Genomic DNA, 21,775 nt, shown 5'->3' with positions numbered 1-21,775 from the left:
CTTTGAATCGAAGGAAACGGTTAGGAATTGAGAGAGAAATTTGAAATCCAAATTTGATGTTCATCTATATTTTTACATGATTTGTTCATTTTAGTATGATTTAAGATTAATGGAGTTTGGTTTCGGTTTGAGCATGTTTAGATGAGCATCTTGATATATTGGTTTTTGGTTTTGGTACAATTTTAGTGTTGCTGGAAATTTTGTGATGAACAGTATGAATACCGTGTGTGCTTGCTGCATATGATTCTGGGTATATTTGTTTTAGGCATGCTGGGCATTTTTTTTTCTTCTGTAGCGTTGCCACTTAGATCCGTTGGGTTTTGTTTTGTATGCAATATGTTTTGTATTTGGCTGGGTAAAAGTGGGCCATGGGCATTTTATTTCTACTGTAGCCATGCCGTTTAAGATATGAAGGGTAGTACATACCGCTGTGCATGTTGGTTTTTTTTAAAAGGAGTATTTTGATTGGCTGGGATTTTGTGCGCTGTTGCTGTTGGTCCGAGGATTATTGATTGGTCGTTTACTCTTTTATTCCAAGCCTTTGTCTTATTTTATCTCCAATTGCTACAGTGGCCCAGCTTCAGCTTTTGTAATTCATTGCTAGCTACAGCATACCGTACCACTTATGTTGGCCTAGGGTATGAGTGATATGTCTGCTTTACTGCCAACACACTGCCATGCATTTACCATGCTGTTTTTCCATTGGCCCATGTACCGTGGGTCCCGCTGGAGTCCTATTGACCAGGACGTAAAAGCCAAGTGGAACGCTGAGGCCTTATGCTCTGCAAAGTGCATTTCGTTTTCTTTTTTTTTTTATATAATAATTATTAATCAATAACACTTCCTTGCATTTCCGTTTTTCTTTATTTCATTTCCTTTACAATTTTCAAAAACTCATAAATCATCCATTTCAAATCCAAATTTAGTGGGAATTTTTGCATCATCTTCATCTTGATTCCTAGTTTTTTATCATTATTTTTGCTGATTTTTTGGATGAGTGAATTTTAAATGGCATTAGGGTTTGTAGAATGTGACCAAATTTTGTACATCTTGCCAAATCTTTTGTGAAATTGTGAGGCATTGACCATTTGATCTGAATTTTTTTGTGCTTAATCTACACTCATCCATGGTTATTTTGAGGTAAAGATCATGATTTTATCTTATGTGGTTTGAGAGTTGTAAATTTTTGAAGTAGGGTGTGACAACTGGTGTCACACCATGGATGTGCAATTTGCTGATATTTGTATCCATGCTTCTTGACCTCCAAATGAACTGATTTTTTGCATGAACCTACTCTTATATGTCTAGTTCACTTGTGATTTTTCTTGGAATTAATTATGCCATTTCCTAATTGTTTGAGATTTTCTACCCTGTTTGACCAAAATGTGGACTTATTGTGATACATGTTCCCATTTCATTTGTGAAATCCTCATACTTTATTAGATGGACATGAAATTTTACATGAGATAACTAGACATCCTCATCTTTGCCATGGTTTTAGTCCCATTCATTTCTCATATGCTATCACTGATTTATGAATTTTTCAAGTTGATGCATGTTTGGTTGACTTCTTTGAGCATGTTCAAAATTGATTTTACTTTCTGATTTTCATTGACTGCCTTCCACTTGTCCAAATGAGATGAAATTTGACATGCTTACCATGCTGTGGGTTGTGATTGGTCATGATTTATTTAGTGATTTTTGGAAATGTTTAAGATTGCTTTTGAGTTAAGTCTTGCTGTTGACTTCTATGAGCTTCTGTTTGCAACACTTTGACTTAAATTGTTCATGAAATGATGATGATGATTGATATGAATGTGAACCCAATTGGTTTTGTTTCTTGATTGTTTGAACATGATTTTGGATACTTGCCCTTTGCTGTTTTAACTTTTTCATTCTCTTTTGGCCCTAGGCTTGCGCTAGTGGTCCTGTTACTCACCTTTGAGCTCATGTTTTCAGGTTGACCAACAAATGACCAATGAGACCAATTCTTTTTGATTGAGCTTGCTTGAATATCATTGATTAACATGTTTTGTTTTGTAGGTTGCTTGGCTCACATGCCTAGAGCCTTGTGCCTTGCACATTCACTTGCTTGTGTTGACTGTTGACTTCTGTTTCCTTTTGCTTTGTTTGAAGTTGTATACTAATGTCTGCTTGACTATTTCAGGTGCTTTTAGTTGCTCAGTTCCTTGTGAACTTTTGCTTTGCTTTGCTTATATAAGCAATTTGCATTGAGGTATAACTTCCTAACTTCATGTAGTCTGGAAGACCTGGCCTGTTACTTGGCCAGGCAACTGTCTGAAGTCCTCCTTAAGAGGCAATATTTGTGATTGTTTAAAATTGTCCCTGTACATAGTCAAAGACCTCCTAAGTGAAGAGGCAATTGGCAGAACCCAAGGGATATGCAACCTATCCCCTGCTATTATGTGTGTCATCTGCTCTGCTCATACCACTGTGTTGATGCATTGCAGATACAAACCCAAGATCTTGTACAATTGTACAGTTGAGTCAGTATCAAATGTGTAGAAGGGTTCCCACTTTCTGAACCCACACATTCTTGTCTTAAGCTCTCCCAGGCCAGGGATAAGAGCTGTGAAGTCTTATCTTCACTCACCTTTCATATGCTTCACCTTAGCCCCTCAATGGCAAGGTTAAGAGCACCCTTTACCCAGTTCCAGAGGTTTGTTTGTTGAGGTTGATATGACCCCTCGACTAAAACCTAACCCTTGTTTGAGCCACTTGCTTGTGTATAGTGTGTGCTATCTGTGCTCGTATGTTTGTTTGACTTGCTTCTTGTGCAAGTTAGGGTTAGTTTAGACTTGCTTCCTGTGCAAGTTAGGTTTTGCTTGGCTTGCTTCCTGTGCAAGTTAAATGTGTGTGTGGCTTGCTTCCTGTGCAAGTCATGTTTAGGATAGGCTTGCTTCCTGTGCAAGTTAGCTAGAAACCTTAACTTAGGGATGATTTTGCATGATAACATCTAGGCTCGAGTCGTAGTCTCCCTAGTGTTGTGTCTCCCTCTGTTATCTGGTTAGGCTAGTCCTGTATCCCTCTGTAGGGGAACTACGTCGCCCTGATCCTCATACCAGATGAGGTACGTAGGCAGGAGATGAGCAGATCTCTCCGGGCGCCTGTGTCTTTGTTTTGTCTTGTTGTGTGCTTGGAAGCTGATGTAAGTCCATCGAGTGGCATTTGGGTTCCAGCGTGCGTGTGTTTTGGTTCGGATGCTGATGTAAGTCCAGTGATTGGCATTCAGGCTCCATGTTTGCCTCTTTGTGTGCGTCTGTTGGTTCGGATGCTGATGTAAGTCCAGTGATTGGCATTCAGGCTCCACGTTTGCCTTTGCCTAGTTTTGTTTGTGTGCGTGTTAGCCGAGCTACGAATGCTCTGATTCTTCTTCGTCCAAGAAGATACGTATGCATAGGATGCGATATCCTAGCGAGCATGTGTCGTTTCCCCAGTCCGAACTACTTCGACTCTGATGTCTATGTATGATAGACTAAGTAGGCCCAGGATACTATGTCCTGCCGAGTCAGTTTCAGTCAGTTTCTTTTGTCTCTTTCAGCCAGTGTGTGTGTGTGTGAGCAGCGATTTAGCAACCATTTTCCTTCCTTTTGTGCGTGGATCCCGTAGAGTACTACGGATGCGTAGGGGTGCTAATACCTTCCCTTCGCATAACCGACTCCCGAACCCATTCTCTTTGGTCGCGAGACCATGTTCTTTCCTAGGTTTACTCTGAGCGTTTCCTTTCCCTCTTTTGGGATAAATAACGCACGGTGGCGGCTCTGTTGTTCTGTTTTCCCGCCGGTTTTTCGCGTGATGCGACAATATGCCTTATGTTCTAACTCCACTGGGAGGTGGCAAGATTTACCATAAATAAGCTTAAATGGGGTTGTTTCTATGGTAGTTTTGTAAGCAGTTCGATATGCCCATAAAGCTTCGGGTAATTTCGATGACCAGTCTTTCCTTGAGGTGGCGACTGTTTTTTCCAATATTTGTTTAATTTCTCTGTTAGACACTTCCACTTGTCCACTGGTTTGAGGATGGTAAGGTGTTGCCACTCGATGTTTTACACCATACTTAAACAGTAGTTTTTCGAGTATCTTAGATATGAAATGCGATTCACCATCACTGACGACTATTCTTGAGACACCAAATCTTGGAAAGATTATATTCTTAAAGAGTCTAGTTACTACTCGTGTGTCGTTTGTTGGAGAGGCTATAGCTTCAATCCATTTTGATACGTAGTCAACCGCTACGAGTATGTACTTGTTACCGAAAGAAGGTGGAAAAGGTCCCATGAAATCTATTCCCCACACGTCGAAAATCTCTACTTCCAAAATGCCCTTTTGTGGCATCTCGTCACGTCTAGATATGTTTCCTGTGCGTTGACATCTATCACATTTCTTGATAGCAGCATGCACATCCTTCCATATGTTTGGCCAATAAAGACCGGCTTGTAGGATTTTAGAACAGGTCTTGGATGTACTTGCGTGTCCACCATAAGGAGCGGAATGACAATGTTGGATTATACTTTCTACCTCTTCTTCAGGTATACACCAACGGAAAATCCCATCGGGGCCTCTTTTGAAAAGTAAAAGGTCGTCCCAGTAATACTGTTTCATGTCATGGAAGAATCGTTTCTTTTGCTGGTAGGATAAATCAAGTGGAACTATTTCGGCGGCTAAATAATTGACAAAGTCGGCGTACCATGGTGTAACGCATACAACCAGGGTGGTCTTTACCTATTCATTAGCTCTATTTTCTTCCAAATTAGCTATAAGTTTATCGTACGAGAAGTCATCATTGATCGATGTTCTTTCCGGTTCCAGGTTTTCAAGTCTAGAAAGGTAATCTGCTACTATGTTTTCAGTTCCTTTATTATCTTTGATTTCCAAATCAAATTCTTGTAACAACAAGATCCACCTTAGGAGTCTAGGTTTAGCATCCGTTTTTGTTAAGAGGTACTTAATGGCAGCGTGGTCAGTGTAAACGACTAATTTAGCTCCGACCAAGTAGGAACGAAATTTATCTAGTGCAAACACTACTGCTAAAAGTTCTTTCTCGGTCGTGGCGTAATTCATTTGCGCTTCATCTAGAGTTCTACTTGCGTAATATATGACGTGAAGTTTTTTATCCTTTCGTTGTCCTAAAACAGCGCCTACGGTGTAATCACTTGCGTCACACATTATTTCGAAAGGTTTATTCCAATCCGGAGTCTGCATTATGGGCGCGGAGATCAATGCTTGTTTAAGCGTTTGAAATGCTTCTAAACATTTATTGTCGAAGATGAATTCAGCGTCTTTCATTAATAATCCGGTTAAAGGTTTAGTTATTTTATAGAAATCTTTAATAAATCGTCGGTAAAACCCGGCATGTCCTAAGAAGCTTCGTACTTCTCTCACAGTTTTCGGAGGTTGAAGGTTTTCGATTACTTCTATTTTGGCTTTGTTTACTTCAATTCCTCTATTTGATATGATGTATCCTAAAACAATTCCTTCTTGTACCATAAAGTGACATTTTTCCCAATTAAGTACTAGGTTTACTTTTACACATCACTCTAGAACTCTTTCTAGGTTTTCAAGACATTCTTCGAAACTTTGCCCACATACGGAAAAGTCATCCATAAAGACTTCCATGATATTTTCGAGAAAATTGGCGAATATTGCCATCATGCACCTTTGGAAGGTTGCGGGAGCATTGCACAAGCCAAATGGCATTCGTCGATAAGAGAAAGTACCAAAAGGACATGTGAATGTTGTCTTTTCTTGGTCATCAGGATGAATTGGTATTTGAAAGAAGCCTGAGTAACCGTCTAGATAGCAGAAATGAGAATGCTTTGCTAATCGTTCTAACATCTGGTCTATGTGCGGTTGGATATTTTCTTAAGATATGTAGGAGTTTTTCGGTTTCAAGTTTTCCTAGGTCTGCATTAACTATCACTGGTCGTTCAAGTTCTAAGTCTAGGAATTCATATCTCAGATTTTTCGGAAGTGTTTTCAGGTCGAGGGTTGGTTTCTTAAGGCATTGCGTAGGATCCGGTGTTATTGCTAAACATTGGTTAAGTCTGTTTTCTACACGATAGTCAGACAATTTGTCATTTTCTATTTCTGTTTCTTTTATGCATTCATCGATGATATCCATGAAGTAACATGTGTCTTCTATTGCAGGTGCCTTCAAAAATTTGGAAAGAATGAACTCAATTTTCTCTTCTCCTACTTCGAAAGTGAGTCGTCCTCGTTTTACGTCTATGATGGCACCGGCGGTTGCTAAGAATGGTCTTCCCAATATAATGGGGGTACTTTCATCTTCTCTTATGTCCATAATTATAAAATCGGTTGGAATGTAGAATTGACCTATGCGCACTGGAACGTTTTCAAGAATACCTACAGGATATCTAACGGAACGATCTGCTAATTGCACAGACATTTTAGTTGGTCTTAATTCTCCCATTTCCAGTTTCTTGCATATGGATAGGGTCATAAAACTGATACCGGCTCCTAAATTGCATAAGGCTTTATCTATGACAAATTTTCCTAAGTGACAGGGTATAGAGAAACTACCAGGATCTTTAAGTTTTGGAGGCATATTCTGGATTATAGCGCTACACTCAGCAGTGAGTGTAACGGTTTCGCTATCTTCAAGTTTCCTTTTATTAGAAAGAATTTATTTTAAGAACTTAGCATATGAAGGCATCTGCGTAATAGCTTCTGTAAACGGAATTTTGACGTTTAATTGTTTCAGTAGGTCAACAAATTTTTTAAATTGGCCCGCATCTTTGGTTTTAATTAGCCTTTGAGGATAAGGGATAGGTGGTTTATAAGGCGGTGGAGGTACATAAGGTTCTTTCTTTTCTACGGTTTCCTTATTACTCTCTTCCTTTTCCTTAGGTTTACTTTCTTCCTCAGTTGGATTTTTAGAGTTTTGGTCTTCAATTCTTGGATCAGGTGGTCCTTCTACTTCTGTTCCACTTCTTAATATAATTGCAAGGACGTGGCTTTTTGGGTTTGGTTGGGGCTGTCCAAGAAATATACCAGTTGGGGAAGCAGTAGGCGCTTGTTGTTGAGCTACTTGTGAGATTTGTGTTTCCAGTATTTTGTTATGGGTAGCCAAGGCATCTACTTTACTTGCTAATTGTTTAATCTGTTCGTTAGTGTGTACATTCTCGTTTAAGAACTCTTTATTGGTTTGCTGTTGAGAAGCTATGAAGTTCTCCATCATGATTTCCAAGTTGGATTTCCTAGGAACGTTATTGTTAGGGGTAGATGGGGTCGGCTTTTGATATCCAGGAGGTATAGCTGGGGCTTGACTGGGAGATTGACCTGGTGCGTACAAAGCATTATTACTCTTATATGAAAAATTAGGATGGTTCTTCCAGTTTGAGTTATAGGTATGTGAGTAGGGATTTCCTTGCGCATAATTCACTTGTTCTTCTTGGATTCCTGTTAGGAGTTGACAATCTGTAGGAGTGTGACCTTGGATTCCACAGACTTCACAATTTTGAGTTACGGCAACCACGGTGGCTGGGGGTGATACATTTACACTTTCAATTTTTTGGGCAAGAGCATCCACTTTTGCATTAACATGATCAAGGCTACTTATCTCGTACATGCCACTTTTTGTTTGAGGTTTTTCTACCATTGCTCGGTCGCTTCCCCACTGATAATGGTTTTGGGCCATGCTTTCGATAAGTTGATAAGCATCGGTGTAAGGTTTATCCATAAGCGCACCACCTGCGGCGGCGTCTATTGTTAACCTTGTGTTATATAAGAGACCATTATAGAAGGTATGAATTACTAACTAGTCCTCTAAACCATGGTGTGGACAAAGTCTCATCATGTCTTTGTATCTTTCCCATGCTTCGAAAAGAGACTCGTTATCTTTCTGTTTAAATCCATTTATCTGGGCTCTTAACATAGCTGTTTTGCTTGGAGGAAAATATCAGGAAAAAAAGAATTTCTTCAACTCATTCCATGTGGTGACTGAGTTAGAAGGAAGAGACTGAAGCCATCTTCTAGCTTTATCTCTTAACGAGAAAGGAAAGAGACGAAGTCGAATTGGCTCTGAAGTGACACCATTAGCTTTAACAGTATCAGCGTATTAGACAAATACGGATAAATGAAGGTTTGGATCCTCGGTAGGATTTCTTGAGAATTGATTATGTTGCACTGCCTGTAACAGCGAAGGTTTAAGTTCGAGGTTGTTTGCTTCGATTGCGGGTGGAGCAATACTCGAATGTGGCTCATCTTGCGATGGAGCAGCGTAATCTCAAAGAGCACGAGCTGGTTCTGCCATCTCGGGTATCAGCGAAGGTAGAAGATTTTTGAGATCAGGAACTTCGATTGGAGGAAGATTGTTTGCAGCACGATACTCCCGAATTCGTCGTAAGACTCGGAGATATAGTTAAACGTCGTTGATTCGTAAGTAAAACGGTTCGCCTTGTGAGCGAGTGTGTGGCATACAAATCAACGAAAGAAGAAAATAAAAAATTGCCTTAGTCTCTAGAGCGTAACAGAAGAGTAACGATATCGACTAAATAAAAGTACCCGGCAACGGCGCCAAAAACTTGATCGCGACTTTATGAGTCGATTGGGGTATTAACTGCAAGTGCACAGTCTAATCGCGTAGTTTTAAAAGATATCGATCCCACAGGGACTTATGAATCCATATACCGTTTTTCTAAGGTTACTTCGTAAAGCTAAGGCGGATGATGTTTTGATGATTAGGGGGAAAAGTAAGACTAAAATATGATCTAGATTAAATATCAAATAATACGGATATCGGTATGTAGTTTGTCGTAATTAGGGAATCAAATCTTCGTTGGTTTCTTAGTTTTAAAATAAGTCCTTTCGGTAGACACTATTGATTAAAAGTCTTTTCTCAAACTCTCGCTCTGTTGAATAAAACTATGACTTTAAATTAACGTATGCTCTCACTATTTAGTTAAGTCTAAAATCACTTTTTGAAAACAATAGAATCTTTAGAAACTCTTTTTAAGAAAATACTAACCATTTAAACACCCTCGTCTCAAACTCTCGCTCTGTTGACTTAGATTATATGATTAAACTTAAATGCTTAACTCTCGTCCTCACATTTACCCTTTAAAAATAATTTTTGAAAATGATTAGAATTTAATTAACCTTAAAAATTGCTCTCGCCCTGATTTAAAGTTAATGTCCAATTTACACTGTCCAGTTAAAAGCTCAAACCGTCGTTCTATTGATTTTAACTTCTTTATGTCTTTTACTCTCGTACAAAAACTTTGGTATTAATTCTGTAAATTGAGACCATTAAAAAAAGTGACTTTATTTTTAAATAAATTTAAACCAACTTAGTTCTGATTCCTTCGTTCCGCTTACTTTACATACCGATATCTAAGTTTATTTAGCCGGACATGGTAAAAAAGTCTAAACAATAATTAGGCTTAAAAACTGCCATATCAGACAAACAGTATAGATAAACAATAGTATAGAGCATATATAAATTAAAACAATAAAATTAAAGAACCTGTAAAATTAATAGAAATCTTGATTATTCCTAGCTTCGATGCTTTGAACACTCCACCACAAACCGGTTGGATTTGTTCTTCACAATCTTCGATCAGACAGGAAAATAAAAGCGAAGGAATAAAATACTATGACCTAACGTAAGGTTAGATCCAGTAGAAGATACACAATAGTTTCCGGTGTAGAAACTGTTGTGTGAAAAATTAATTGAATGCTTGGAAAAGAAAAGGAAATAAAAATTGCTAGGAAAGTAGAGTGCTGGAAAATTAAAAAACAAGAAAAATAATGAATTATGCCGAAAACTGGAAAATTCTTCGAGCCTGCAGGGTTCCACAATTGGTCCTATTTATACCAATCCATCAAGTGACTGTTTCTTCCAAAGTCCATTCAGTAGGTTTTGTCACGCGTCAACTGGTCAAGTGAAGAAAAAGGATGAACGTGCTTCTGTTACGCGTCAAACCCAAAAATATAGGAATGGGGTGTGACGCTCGTCACACCACGTGTTATGCTCGTAACACTTAGCAGGGGGGCGTGACGCTCGTCACGCCTTGTGTGGCGGTCGTCACAGGGTCTCAGCGCTTCTTTGTGGGCTGGGCTCTAGTGAAACGTTTTTCATCCTCTTTTTGCACCCCATTTCTTTCTTTTTCACGTATGCTTCAAATAGTGTTACCTGAAATAAATAGAGGGAAAATACCAAGTAATATCGAATAATATAAAATAAATCGAAACAAATAATAATATAATTTAATTAAATCGAGTCCAAAAGTGTAATATTATTTCATGTTATCACCTATATCCTTAGTGATGGACAATGAGTCTTCCATGCTTATTATAGGGTTAACCCCTCACTAGCGTGTTGAAGCTATCCTCACATGGTGGATTCGTGGTTTGGTTGAGTTTTCTCCCTTTCATAACAAAAGACCTTAAGGCTTTTGGACCAATCAATTCACCAACTCATTTTGAAATTTTTACCCCGAACTACGAGGTTTTGATCCTAATCTTTTTATAAGATGGTACGTAGGCAATGGGTTTATCCATCCAAACACCAAAATGTAAATAAACTTGTATATTCTCTCCTCATCTCTTCAATCATGTTTGCACAAACAAAATTTTCACAAGACAACAACCTTTGCAACAAGTATGAAAAGGGCTCCCTAGGAGTACCTAGGATGTTTTGGGTGCCTAACACCTTCCCATTACATAACCAACCCCCTTACCCAGATCTCTGTTTCTTTTACTAGTTTTTGTTAAAACTATTAGGTTTTTGTTCGCTTTCTAACCATTCCTTTGGATAAATAGAAGTGCGGTGGCGACTCGACTTGTATGGTTTACCTTGGATTTAGTCAATATCTCTAATGGTAACGAATACCCTGCTACAGAAAAGTGGCGACTCTACTGGGGAAAATTTGCCTAGTGGGTTTTGCCAACTTTTCACGCTTGTTGTATTATAATGTTTTGTGACATATTTTTGTGCTTGGCGATCTTTTTGAGATGAGTTCTATACCCGGACTCGTTTGCACTTAGGATAGGAGAATGGCATAGTCTTGTTGACTTGTGTGGAGTTATTCCTTAGCAAGTTGACTTGCAAGTCCATTCACTTGGTGGAGGTCATGTTGGGATCAATAATGTCACACAAGTAAGTTGTGGTTAGACATTACTCTTTCCAATATAGACCTTAGAAGCCAAGGACCTTAGTTTACCAAGCCCATCTTGGCCTGTTCCTAGGATGTAGTGCGAAAGTCGTTCAAGTATAAGATTTGATACGATTGTTACGCAATACTACACTCATAAGAGTCTCTCTTGAGAATATTTTTGGAATACGAGTAGTCGTTTCTCTGATAATATCCGAAAGATGGGATGATGACTATGGGAACCTCTTGTAGAACATGTTTGGCAGGTTTAAACCCTAGTACATTCCCTTTGGGTGGTACTTAACCAAGACTCCATGCTCATGACTTGCAACAAACCTTTGATTCATGGTTGATCCGTTCATGTATCCTTAATATCAATGGAACTTGGATGTTGATAAGGTGTAAACCATAATCCACCAAAATGGATGATTGATATTAAGGATGATATGATCCATCCCATGACCTTTGTTTGGTGTGCTTTGCTTGATCCTTGAGTGTGATTGTTGCATTCATGCATTCATGCACTCATATGCATCCATATCATCAATAATGAAGAAAATTTCCATGGAACTTAAGGGGTTTATTTACAAAAATTTCAGACATGGAAAGATAAAGAAGGAATACAAAAAAGTACAACTTCAGGAAACCAGATCTGAAAGAGTTAAGGAATCTGACATCCTATGTACTAGATCCCTTGGGTTTCAAAGCTCGCTTTGGGAAGCTTCTTCCTCTTCTGACTACTCAGGTGGACGAAGGATTAATGAGTGTATTGGTCCAGTTTTATGATCACTTGTACCGTTGCTTCACGTTTCCGGACTTTCAGCTTTTGCCTATTGTAGCACCTCAAATTTGCACCCCCCATTCATGCATCCATTTTCATTTTTTAGGTCATTGACATTACACTAACATTACATTAACATTGCATAGTACATTGCATCTTATCCGTCAAGACTGGCATCAAGAGGATTCATTAGTGCAAAAGGGAAAGTCTTGCCTTGAGATGAAGGCACATGGTTGTTCAAGAGAGCTTATATGAATCAAGGTTCATTTTGAAGCAAATTGTACCAAGTGTTGAAGGCTCAAAGTCATCAGTACATGTCCAGGTCAATTGGGGCCCATAAAAGTCAACTGAAAGTCAACTGAGGGCTAGGAGGTGGAGAAATGGTTTGAGACACTTCATTCATGTTCAAGAGAGGTCTATTCATCATGTCAAACATCTACCTTGAAGATTTTGAAGCCAAATCAAAAGTTTCCCAAAATGGAAAGTGACCTGGAATTTTAAGTTTCCAAAAATGGCAAGTTTTTGGACCACATTCAACTTGACTTTCCAACATCAAAGAAGCTTCAAATGAAATTTTGTCCAACATGAATGTTGAATATCTTTCTCTCCCATTTCCAAAAAGTCTAAGATCATGAGCATCTGATGAATGGTTGAGGAGATATGAGCAAATGATCACCAAGTGTGCATGAAACTTCAAAGTGCCATAACTTTTGATCTAAAACTCCAAATTGAGTGCCTATTTTTGCATAATACATGTCATGACCTATATTTTCCAAAACCAACATTGCATTGCATGAAATTTATTCACATGATCATTTGGCCATGCATGTGATTTTTGGAGGGAAAATCATGAATTTAAAATTGGTACATCATATGAGTTTTTTAACCATTCTATCATGTGCATGGGATCATTTTAAGTGGAAATACACCATGCATGCTACTGTTCACGTTCATAATGGCCATGCATAGGGTGAAATTTCCAATTGTGCATAACACCTTATTTTGCATTAAACTTTCATTAGTCAAGCCTAAGCATCATTAGCAATGTGATTAAGACATGGTATATAATGCTAATCATAACAGAATTTCTCATTCCAACACATTCTAGATCTAGATTTGAGTTTTCCCTCCAAAATTTCTCTCATTCCAAATTCAAATTTATTTCACATAAGCCATTGATTTTATTGCATATTCTTGTTCTCTGATCATCATTGAGTGTAGATCAAGCTGTGGATTGAATGTTTTGGTGAAGAAACAAGCACATCAAGCTCAAGAACATGAAGATGGAAGTGGCAAATTAATCAAGATCCAGTTCGTTTCAAGCTTCAATTTCTACATCAGACTTCATAACAAGGTTGATAGAAGAGATTTGGACATTGCTAGGCCTTTGAATCCACTGCATCCATTGATTGATCTTCAAGAGGTGTGAAATTCGATCCTCTTAATTCATGATTTTATGCATGTGTTTAGATAGATCCTTGATTGGTGAGCATGCTGATGCTTTTAGAATTAAAATTGGATGAGTATTCATTGAGATATGTTGAGTTAAAGTTTTGAATGCAAGTATGTTTTTGTTCGTTTCTCTTGATTCTTGAAGAATTAGGCCAAAGTGATGCTTGATTCGTGTTCCTTGTTGAATAACCTTTCAAACCATATATATATTGCGCATTTCTGGATTTTTTTTTGAAGAACATCACTGTACAGCCACCGTCTCAACGAAGGAGACGGTGGAAACCGCCGCTGTGAATAGTGCGCCACCGTTTGTCATGAATGCTAGGGTTTATCCTAGTCACTGCCACGCATGCGCTTAAGTGTCCAAACTATTGGACCTCGCTTCTTTGACTGTTCCACGTGTTTCCTTGACTCTGAGTTGGCATGCCAACTCATTTAATGAAACGAATGTGTTTCATGCTAGCGCGCACCACCCTTCGATCCTTGGCTCTGAACATTTGTGGATTTAATTTTCATGAGCGCTTATATTTTCAAGCATACATGGTTTAATTCTTGCCTGTAGCATTTCTCCAATTTCCATTCAATTAACATTTCAACATGATTTCACATTCATTTCATTATTTTCATCCAAATTGTAAAAATCACTAAAAATAGTATACTAATCCAAATAATTCCAAATTTTTTCTCACATATTCCTTGAAGTGTCTAGTATTTTATGATGTGATTTTCTGATTTTTATCATGTTTGGATTTTTGGAATGAGATTGATTGCTTGAACATGATGCATATGTGACATGTTGTGTTATTTCTTTTGTGGAATGCTCATTATTTGGCCAATTAACTTGAAATTTGGTATGCTGACTCCTAACATGTTGCATGGTTTGGTATTTTTAGCATTTTTCATTTCTGTTTTAGGCACATGGATACATGGTGTGACAATGTGTGTCACACATTTTGATGTTGATCTTGTTCATTTTCATTCCCTTGCCAATTGAGTTTTTCTGATTCTAATTTTTGGCATGATGATTATGTTTAACATGTTGTGTGCACATAAAAACTTCCATGATCATTTTGTTCATTTCTGTTTTAATATGGAATTTTGATTCTTGAAGTCCAATTATGTGAATTGTGATTACCTTTGCCTCATCATGATTGGTTAATGGATTTGCCTTGTGATTGGAGTTTGGTCCTTTTTAGGACATGTTCTTATGTGTTTAAATGAGCTTCATGTTGAATATTGGTTGTTGTTTTGACTCTTTGCTATACCTTTGACCCTAGCCTTGGTGCTAGTGGTTTGTAGATACTTTTTAAGCTTTGTATTTCAGGTTCAAGCTTCTAGTCCTAATGATTGATGTAATCTCACTTCATGAGATGCAAATCACTTTGTGTACTAATCCTTTGTGTTGTAGGTTCATGGAGTGTGGTGGAATCACTTGAATTCTTGAGTCATAGAGCTTGACTTGTGTACATATTGGTTGTAACACTGTTGACTGTTGGTTGTTTGTCTGAACATAGTACTGATTGTTTAGCTCTTTTTTACAGGTACTTTAGTAGCTTTAGCTCATTGCTTGAGCTTTGCTTGGCTTGTGGTTGGCATACCACCTAGGTAACCATTCTATTCTCCATGTAGTCTGGAAGCCCTGTCGTTTCTTTTGGAAGGCATTTGGCTGAAGTCCTCCTTAAGAGGCAATGACTGTGGTTGTTTATATTTGTGCCAGGTACTTCAAGATCTCCTAAGTGAAGAGGCAATTGGCAGATAGAAGGGACTAGCAGTCAGTCCCCTGCTAATCGTTTGAGTCGTTCATTATGTTCGCACTGCGTGCTGAAGCTCTTGAACCTAACCCAAGATCCTTGTATATAGAGTCAGTCAAGTGGAGTAGAGTCCCCCATTTTGGACTCCCACACTTTCTTTGTTTCAAGCTCACCCAGGCCCGGGTTAAGAGCTATGAGGTCTTACCCTCATTACCCTTTTCATCTCCTCACCCTGACGGTCAATGTCAGTGGTTAAGAGCCCTCAGATACCCCTATAGTGTTGGCTTGTTTGTTGAGGTTGATATGACCCCTTGACTAAAGCCCAACTTTGTGTGAGCCAATTGTTTGCATATAATGTGTGATACCTGTTCACCTGTTATTACTTACTTGCTGTTTAGGCTAGCTTGCTTCCTGTGCGAGTTAGGTTCTGATTAGAGACCTCAACTTAGGGATCGTATGCATGACAACTTCTAGGCTCGAGTCATAGTCTCCCTATTAGTTTGTTATCTCCCTAGTCTCTGGTTAGGATAGTTTTTTCCCTGTTAAGGGGAACTACGTCGCCCTGATCCTCATACCAGATGAGGTACGTAGGCAGGAGATTGAGCTGATCTCTCCGGGCAACCTTTTTGCTTTTTCAACCCTTTTTTTCTTTTTCCATCCTTCTTGTGTGTGTGTTTCAAGTCTGATGTAAGTCCAGCGATTGGCATTCGGTTTCCCGTGTGCGTTTGTTTGTTTGGAGTCTGATGTAAGTCCAGCGATTGGCATTCGGTTTCCTGTTGGCTTGTGTGTCTGGAGTTAGATGTAAGGCCATTGATTGGCATTCCGTTTCCAGTTGTGTGTTTGCTTTGTAGTCTCAGCATCTCTTAGTGTTTGTTTCGGCGTGCGTTAGCCGAGCTACGAGTGCTCTGATTCTTTCTCTGGTTAGAGAAGATACGTATGCATAGGATGCGATATATTAGCGAGCACGTTTTCCCGTTCCCCCGAACTACGTCGACTCTGATGTTTGTTTCTGACAAACTACGTAGGACCAGGACGCGACATCCTATCGAGTTACCTTCTTCCATCTTTCATCCCCAGTTTATCCGGTTTTGAGAAGTTTCTTAGCAACCTTATTCTATTCTTTTGAGCGTGGATCCCGTCGAGTACGATGGATGCGTAGGGGTGCTAATACCTTCCCTTCGCATAACCGACTCCCGTATCTAGCAATCTCTGGTCGTGAGACCATTCCTTTCCAGGTTTACTTCGAGCGTTTCCTTTCCCTCCTTTGGGATAAATAACGCACGGTGGCGGATCTGTGTCTTTTCCCGCCGGTTTTTCAAGTATGCGACAGTTGGCGACTCTGCTGGGGACAAAAGAGAAGTTGACCTCTTGCTGGTCCATCTTCCATAAGCAAGTCAATCCTAACGCTCTTTAGGATAGTTTTGGTTGCTTTTACTGCATTACTTATTGCATGTTATGATTATGATGTGATTGTATATATGTGCATATGTGTTTGCATGCATCATATTATCATTGTGCTGGTTGTGTATTTGTTTCTCTGTTGGGTGGGAGTTACAAGAGGTAAAAGGCCCAATACCCAGGCTATCAGTGAACTTTAGGACACCTAGGAATATAGTGATTCATGGGAAGCGGGTGGTATGGCGCCACTTAGCGGAACATGGTATCACGAGCAGTTCAGATTCTAATGGGGTATTATCGTTGCATACATCTGGTATCGTTGCATACATCTGGTGTGCATATGATGATATTCTTGAAAGGGTCGTTTATCCTGCGTTTCTCTTAACCTTACCCTGGCCTAGATGACACCCGTGAGTGGGAAGGGAATGAATCATTTACTGGTACTATTGGTGGCTTGATCTATTGGTGACTTGATCTGTTGGCAACTGTATCCTGTTGGTGACTTCTGTTTGGTCCTGTTGGTGACTTGGTTCTGAAGTATGGGTTCCAGATGACCTTGGGTTCCAGATGACTTTGATCTGTGGTTTCCGGTTCCGAATTCATGCCGAAGTTCTGATCGTGTGCCTTGTGATACACAGCCAGCCAGTCATAGTTGCATCATTTGCAGCATAGCATGTTTATTTTCAAAATAAAAAATAAAAAAAATAATGCAAGAAAAAAGCTAATTGGCTCATGCATATCATTTCTCAGGTTCATTCAGGAGTCTGTTCACCGTGAGAGATGGCAGCCATCCCAGAGTTGAAGAGGTAGACTTACACCTACAGTTTTCACCGTGAGCCATTGAAATCTTTGGTAGAGTTGAGTAATCTGGTGACCGGTGGTAATCAGAAGGTGTTTGGTGATCAGAATGGGGATATTCTGGCATTGTTGAAGATGGTGGTTGACCCAGTACCTCTGCAGACTCTCCTACAGTTCTATGATCCCGAGCTCCGTTGTTTCACCTTTCAGGATTATCAGTTAGCTCCCACTCTTGAAGAGTACTCCAACCTTATGAATGTCCGGATCAGATATCAGGTACCCTTCCTGGATGTGCCAAAAGAGGTGGATTTCAGGGTTGTTGCTAAGGCTCTCTATTTGAGTATCAAGGAGGTGAGTGATAATTGGAAACCAAGTGGTGATGTTATGGGTTTGTCTTTGAAGTACCTGGTGAGGATAGCTAAGGAAGAAACAAAGAGAGGTAATTGGGAAGCTTTCAATGCTCAGTTGGCTATCATGATTTATGGAGTTGTGTTGTTCCCGAGTATGCCTAATTTTGTGGACCTTGCAGCAATCATTATTTTCATTGGAGGAAACCCAGTTCCTACCTTGTTAGCTGACACTTATTATGCTATACACAACAGGCATGGTAAGGGTTGAGCTATCAAGTGTTGTCTCCCATTTCTACTCAAGTGGTTCTTGTCCTTTCTGCCAACCAGTGGACCTTTTGTGGATACTCAGAAGACTCACAAATGGACTCAGAGGATCATGTCTCTCACATCCTATGATATCAAGTGGCAAGCTTATAGACTTAATGTTCGTAATGTCATCATGAGTTGTGGAGAGTTTCGTAATGTTCCACTCATAAGAACTAAGGGTTGCATCAATTACAACCCGGTTCTTTCTCTCTGTCAATTGGGTTTTGTCATGAGTGAAAGGCCACAAGATACTGATATGGCTGAGAGTGTGTACTTTGAGAAGCGGAGTGACCCAGCTAGATTGGAGCAAGTGGGAAGAGCTTGGAAAAACATTGGTGCCAAAGATGGATCTGTGTTAGGGAAGAAGTTTACTATTGCTATGTCTGCCTACATTGAGTGGGTCAAGGAGAGAGTTGGAACTTTGTCGCAGCATCCCGTCTTAGTGTTTTGTTTGGCGTGCGTTAGCCGGGCTACGAGTGGTCTGATTCTTACTCTGGTTAGAGAAGATACGTATGCATAGGATGCGACATCCTAGCGAGCACGTTTCCCATCTCCCCGAACTACGCCGCCTTTGATGTTTGTGTCTAACAAACTACGTAGGACCAGGATGCGACATCCTACCGAGTTACCTTCTTCCGTCTTTCATCTGTGTTTCATTCTAGTTTTGTGCAGTTCTTTAAGCAGTTATTTAGCAACCTTTCTTTTATTCTTTTGAGCGTGGATCCCGTCGAGTACGACGGATGCGTAGGGGTGCTAATACCTTCCCTTCGCATAACCGACTCCCGATCCTATCAATCTCTGGTCGTAAGACCATGTCCTTTCCAGGTTTACTTCGAGCGTTTCCTTTCCCGCCTTTGGGATAAATAACGCACGGTGGCGGCTCTGTTTCTTTTTCCCGCCGATTTTTCGCGTAATGCGACAGCTGGCGACTCTACTGGGGACTAACAGAAGTTGACCTCTTGCTGGTCCATCTTCCCTGAGCGAGTCGATCCTAGCGCTCTCTAGGATAGGTTTTGGTTGCTTTTACTGCTTTATTTATTGCATTTTGTTTATTATGATGTGATTGTATACGTTTGCACATATGTTTGCATCTATGTTTGCATGCATCATATTTTCATTGTGCTGGCTGTGTATCTGTCTCTCTGTGGGGTGGGAGTTACATGAGGTAAAAGGCCCAATACCCAGGCTATGAGTGAACTCTAGGACACCTAGGAATAGAGTGATTCATGGGAAGCGGGTGGTGTGGCGCCACTTCGCGGAACATGATATCACGAGCAGTTCAGATCCTGATGGGGTATTGTCGTTGCATACATCTGGTGTGTACATGATGATATTCTTGAAAGGGTTGTTTATCCTGCGTTTCTCTTAACCTTACTCTGACCTAGACGACGCCCGTGAGTAGGGAGGGAATGAATCATTTACAGGTACCGTTGGTGACTGTATCCTGTTGGTGACTCTTGGGTCCTGTTGGTGACTATTGGTTCTGAAGTATGGGTTCCAGATGACTTTGGGTTCCAGTACTTTGATCTGTGGTTTCCGGTTCTGAATTCATGCCGAAGCTCTAAGCCTGTGCCTCGTGATACACAGCCAACCAGTCATAGTTGCATCATTTGCATCATAACATGTTTATTTTCAAAAAAAAATAATGCAATAAAAAAAAAGAAATGAAAAAAGAAAAAGAGAAGAGACAAGAAAAAAAGCTAATTTGCTCATGCATATCATTTCTCAGGTTCATTCAGGAGTCTGTTCACAGTGAGAGATGGCAGCCATTCCAGAGTTGAAGAGGAAGATTTGCACCTACAGTTTTCACCGTGAGCCTTTGTCATCTTTGGTAGAGTTGAGCAATCTTGTGACCGGCGGTAATCAGAAGGTGTTAGATGATCAGTATGGGGATATTCTGGCACTGTTGAAGATGGTGGTTGACCCAGTACCTCTGCAGACTCTCCTATAGTTCTATGACCCAGAGCTTCGTTGTTTCACCTTTCAGGATTATCAGTTGGCTCCCACTCTTGAAGAGTATTCCATTCTGATGAATGTCTTGATCAGATATCAGGTACCCTTCTTGGATGTGCCAAAGAAGGTGGATTTCAGGGTTGTTGCTAAGGCTCTTTATTTGAGTATCAAAGAAGTGAGTGACAATTGGAAACCAAGTGGTGATGTTGTGGGTTTGTCTTTGAAGTACTTGGTGAGAATGGCTAAGGAAGAAGTAAAGAAAGGAAATTGGGAAGCTTTCAACGCTCAGTTGGCTATCATGATCTATGGGGCTGTGTTGTTCCCTAGCATGCCTAAGTTTGTGGATGTTGCTGCAGTCATAATTTTCATTGGAGGAAACCCGGTTCCTACCTTGTTAGCTGACACTTATTATGATATACACAGCAGGCATGGTAAGGGTGGAGCTATCAGGTGCTGTCTCCCGTTGCTACTCCGATGGTTCTTGTCTTTCCTGCCAACTAGTGGACCTTTTGTGGATACTCAGAGTACTCATAAGTGGACTCAGAGGATCATGTCTCTCACATCCTATGATATCAAGTGGCAAGCTTACAGGATGAATGTGCGCAATGTCATGATGAGTTGTGGAGAGTTTCGTAATGTGCCACTCATAGGGACTAAGGGTTGCATCAATTACAACCCGATTCTTTCTCTCCGTCAGTTGGGGTTTATTATGAATGGAAGACCATTAGATGCTGAGATATCTGAGAGTGTGTACTTTGAGAAGCGGAGTGACCCAGTTAGATTGGAGCAAGTGGGAAGAGCTTGGAAGAACATTGGTGTCAAGGATGGATCTGTTCTAGGGAAGAAGTTTGCAGTTGCTATGCCTGCTTACCTTGATTGGGTCAAGGAGAGAGTTGAAACTTTGTTGTTACCCTATGATAGGATGAAGCCATTGCAAGAGCAACCACCTTTGATACATTCTGAGAATGTGCCCGCTGAGTATTACAAGCGAGCTTTAATGGAGAATCGCCAGTTGAAGGAGAAGGAATAAGATATCCAGATGGAGCTTTACAAAGCCAAAGCTAATAAGTTGACCTTGGCTCATAAGCTCAAAGGAGTGCAAGGCGAAGATGCTAGCAGATTGAAGAGCAAGAAGAGGTCCTATGAGGAGATAGAGACAATGCTGAATGAAGAACACCATGAATGCTTAAGGTTGCAGAAGGCGGAAGCTAATTACCAAAAGAAGATACGAGACTTGGAAAAGCAGCTCAGGGACAAAGATGCTCAGTTGAAGAAGGAAGTGGACCTAAGACATGCATCAGAGAGCCAGCTAAGAGAAGAAGTTGTGGAACTCAGGGAGCAGTTGAAGGAGAAGCTCACTCATTTACCTGAGTGTTCAGAGTGTGACCTGTTGATAGACCAGTGCCAGTACCTGAAGACTCTTATTCCTGGAGGACGTTTTTCTTAGCTTGTCTTGTTGTTTATTTTGAGAATCACCTCCAGGATTGTTGGATGGGATTCATTATTGTAGTCTGATCATTTGGATCTTTGCTTGAACCTTTGTTGTATGATCCTTATTTCTCATGGTTATATATGAGATTGTTGATGTTTCACCTTGTGCTCATCATCCTGTGTAGGTTGCTTCTTTGTTGTTTATGTTGCAGGTTGCCATTTATCAAGAGATGGATTAGACTCTTGGATGCCTGAGAAATGAACATATCATATGCATCATACGCATCATACACATCATACACATATCATCTTGCATTACAGGTGTTCTCGAACAAGACTTCTCACTCTGGTTCCTGTTTTAGGCAGGATTGTTGATCGTCGTCCGCATCGCTACGCTACCAGACTGAATCAACAGAGAAGT

The 21,775-nt window shown here is 40.0% G+C and overlaps 1 non-coding gene across 1 annotated transcript; it reads left to right on the top strand.

The window, feature by feature from the left end:
* The first annotated feature begins 7,807 nt into the window (after positions 1 to 7,807).
* Positions 7,808 to 7,914, top strand: LOC127116003 (small nucleolar RNA R71). The gene has a single exon (XR_007800995.1). It is a non-coding gene; the product is annotated as a small nucleolar RNA R71 (small nucleolar RNA).
* The last annotated feature ends 13,861 nt before the right edge of the window (positions 7,915 to 21,775 follow it).

The sequence above is a fragment of the Lathyrus oleraceus genome, chromosome 1 (assembly GCF_024323335.1).
Source record: "Lathyrus oleraceus cultivar Zhongwan6 chromosome 1, CAAS_Psat_ZW6_1.0, whole genome shotgun sequence".
Lineage (NCBI taxonomy): Eukaryota > Viridiplantae > Streptophyta > Magnoliopsida > Fabales > Fabaceae > Lathyrus > Lathyrus oleraceus.
Note: the sequence above shows the minus strand (reverse complement) of the source record. Positions and strands in the feature narration are given on the sequence as shown.